Source organism: Triticum dicoccoides, chromosome 2B (assembly GCF_002162155.2).
Source record: "Triticum dicoccoides isolate Atlit2015 ecotype Zavitan chromosome 2B, WEW_v2.0, whole genome shotgun sequence".
Taxonomy (NCBI): Eukaryota; Viridiplantae; Streptophyta; class Magnoliopsida; order Poales; family Poaceae; genus Triticum; species Triticum dicoccoides.
The window spans coordinates 152,161,391-152,165,541 of NC_041383.1; positions in this window are offsets into that span (position 1 = coordinate 152,161,391).

The following is a 4,151-nucleotide window of genomic DNA, read 5'->3' on the forward strand; positions in this document are numbered from 1 at the left end:
ATCTCACGCCGACGCCCCCGACGCCGACGCCCCCGACGCCACCTTCACGCCGACGCCCGACGCCCCCTACGACCTCGACGCCACCTTCGAGGTAACTCCCGAAACCTGCCCCCCGTCGCCGCCGTAGACGCGTTCTGACGCCGACGCCAACTTCCTAGAGTACTTAGAAAATATTTTTAGAGTAGGCATAATATTTTTAGAGTACTTAGAAAATAATTTGTTATGAAACAGGGCATTAAAATATAAGCATAACCTTGATTGTTGAATATTTTGTCCCAAGGTCAGTACACTATGTACTTAGAGAATACTGTGAGAATGTCTAATTTGATTATATCTAATGTGAATGAGGTTATATATCTAATTTGGCTATAGTTTTGGTAATAATTATGCATGCATGATAGCTTATATATCTATGAATTTTATTTGTAGTTGACGACCGACGCCATCTGCGAGCAACGCCGGCGCGCCATCGTCCCCAAGGGCCGGCACCGATCTCATGGCACGAGGTACTATGCATTCATCATGTTTATCATGTACGCATACATAGTAGCTAACATTATTTTTGCTCCTATTCCTAGAGATGGAGGAGTACGGAGAGATTTTTTGTTCAGTTGAGAAGTGGTGTCTCTTGGTCAGCAAACTAAACTCTAGGCAGAAAACGCGGTTTGCAAGCACTAGTCTTAAAAAAATGTTGATGATTCCTAGTGTGCTGATGCGAAAATGTTTGCTCAAGTTTATTATTAAATCATATGCATTGGACAGAAAAAGGTTCATCATGCCATCAAAAAACGGTGCGATATCATTGTGCACCGAAGATGTGTATGACATTTTCGGGCTACAGAACAAGGGCAAAGATGCCATGAAAGCCCTAGGTAAAGGGGGGTTAAAGGCGAAGGTGAAGGTGCCTAGTCGTTTTGTAGATTCGAAAACGGGGGAAATGATGATAGACGATCTGATTGAGAACATCGTTGCCAGTGGCACGTACGATGATGATTTCCTCCGTAGAATTGTTCTGGTTCTTCTGGGCACGATTCTTGCACCGCAGTCCACCAGAGAAGTTCCTAATGCTTATTACGAGTTAGTGCACGATGTGGAGGCCATCAAAGCATTTAATTGGAACGCATTTACTTTACGCGTTTGCGTGGAAGGCATCACAAAGACCTTGGCCGATCGGAAACCTTGCCCTCATACAGGTAAATCTTATGTTATATTTGTTTATTTGAAACTAAAGTTTGTGAAAAGAAATTGCTAATATACTTCATGTTTCTGCAGTACATGTTTTGGGAGAAAGTGCAGCCACTGGATGAAGAGGCATTTGATCCACTAGCTCATGAATATCCGTTGATGGTCAATTGGTCAGAAGATGAGGCTAGGAAGCGTGATGCGTACGACACGGCATACGGCCGTGGTAATGGGACGGTAAGTTTTAATGGTTCCTACTGCATGCAATTATGTTGCTATTTATGTGTTGAGAAATTTAAATTGATTTAATGTGTAACAGATTGATGACGTGATAAGTGAGAAGTACAGACAAACATTAATTGCTCAACAAGGAAGAAAGGCGGAGGAAGAATTAGAGCAAGAAGATGGAACAGATCGTGCCCAAAGAAGGAAAGATAATAGAGACGAGGCTTCTTCGAGCAGGGATACTACATTAGATCAAGTGATGAAATGCATCAAAGATATGCAAAAAGAAATTAGACTTCTCCCTGAAAAATGTGCTGAGGTAATTACTGATGTGTATTTTAGTTTACATGGGATTATTGATAATTTATGCATGTAGTAAATACTTTCGATGTGTCATTGCAGATTGTAGTGCAGAAGCTGGAGAAGGAAGGTCTTGCCTTCAGGGGGTTTCGTGATGACATTGAGTTTGTGGAGCATAGTGAAGCGTGGATGGGGAAGTATGGTCCAGCAAAATACAAATCAAAATATTGGACATATGTAAAATCAACTCCTGCAAAAGAAGACCTGGACAACAGGGTGGATGCATCCTTCACCACAGGGAACGGGAAGAAATTGGCGCGTGATAAAGGTGTGCATCACAACACACCTGGTACAGGAGATGAAGGCGACCCCTTCGTTATTGATGAGAATGGTAATTCACCCGGCCCATCTCTTGAGACGGTAGATAAGAATGACTTTCCACCTTTTACTTCAACCCCCAAGAATATGAATGAAGTGTCAGACGGGTCTAGCGCCGATAAATCTGAGGAGTTTAGTATGGATAGTCTGAACACCCGTATTAAAAATGCGAAAGAAAGTGGCACTCAGGAGAGTGATGGGAAGGAGAATGATGGGAAGGAGAATGATGGGAAACGCAAGAGGAGACAGTCAAAATATTGCCTTTCACCTTACCAGCAGAACGGTGGACGTAAACGTGCAAAGAAAAGTAAGTGCTAAGTAGATTATTGTAGCAACATACTTCTGTCCTTGCATGCACACTTTATTAACTCATTGTTTCTTACTATTTTAGGTCTGTTTGGTACAAGAGCTGCTATGATTAATACTGATTACATTAATGAGGATCACATAGAGGCCGCAAAGATTTATATCCGGACACTGGCAGACTCGGAGAAGCTTCGCAGGAAAACTGTCGTGCACATGACGGGAATTGGTGGGGAAACATGTACACCTGAAATGCTTCAAGCCATCATTTCGAAAAAATGGTTGCATGGCGGTGTAAGTATTAGCAATAATTTATTAAGTTGGACATGTCATTTACATATAAATTATCTAATAGGCGTATTGCTGTTATGTTATTTTGTAGGTCATCAATTGTTATTGCAACCATATGCAGACCCATAATCCTCGTGCTGACCGTCACATATTATCATCTTGGGTGTCCCACTGGCTTATTCTTCGTGCTGATGGAAAGGTTATCAACTCTAAAAGGCATTTTATGGATCATTTCACAAACCAAACTAAAATGGTGTCTAGAGTTACTGAAGAGTATTTCATCAAAGATAAGGTACTTCAGTTTAGTATGATCATTCGTAGTATATCTGTGTGTACACCAACATGAATAAACTTTGTTGTAGGCATACTTTCCTTTTCATGTGGAAGAAAATCATTGGATAACAGTTCTTATGCACAACAAGAAAAAAGAGTTTCAAGTATTAAAATCTACTGGTAAATGCAGCAAAAGAGTTCTTGCAAAGATTGCTAAGCTGGTAAGCTTACAACGGTACATAAAACAATATATATTTCTTCGAAACATACTTCATATGGATTTCTCAATTTTATTTCAGAGGGCAGAGATAGCTAATGATACAAAGGAGGTGAATGCTCTTATTGAAACGGATCATCATGATGTATCTTCCTGGCCAATAAGGGAGTACGATATGCCGTCACAAAAAGACGGGTATGTTGTATTTCCTGAATTAGTATGTACTTGTATGATCCATCAATAACTGACTTGTGGTTTCTTGCAGAGTCTCTTGTGGTCTTTTCGTGGTGAAATGCGTTCAACACTGGGACGGAGATGATTGGACATTTGAGTTCGATCAAGATGAGGTTAATGCTTCAAGGGGACGCATTCTAGCTGAAATACTTTTTTCAGAATGCAACACGAAGGAAGTAGTGAAAGAGAAGATCCTCAAGATCATGGAGACCAAATGAGTAGGAGGATGGGGTGTTGGCTATTATCTCCACTAAATAAACGTGCCGTTGTCGGTACCTTGATACAATTTACATATTAAGACATATCTTTATTTGCAGTGGTCGGTATTTGCTACAATATTACCCTTATCTGCAGCATGGTTTAGCATGTTTCGCAACTAAATAAATGTGATGTGGTCTGCTACAATATCACTCTTATTTGCAGCATTGTGGGTGATGATTTTTGAACATGTTATATACGCACTTTGTATTATGCACTGTTTGCCATTTTCGCAACTAAATAAATGTGATGTGGTCAATGCGGGCTGTTGTTTCCGGCCGCTACTTTCTGCCAAAATAATTGAAAAAGTGAAGTTTAAAAAAAATGCCCGACCACCGCTGTTGGGCCCATAGTAGCTTACAGAAGCTACCCAAATCAAGCCCAAAGGCGACTCAGGCGGCTGATCGAGCCCACTAGCGAGCCCAGCAGCAGGGTCCAACGGGGCGCACTAGAATAATTGACAGAGGAGTTCGAAAGGGGGGCGGAGGCA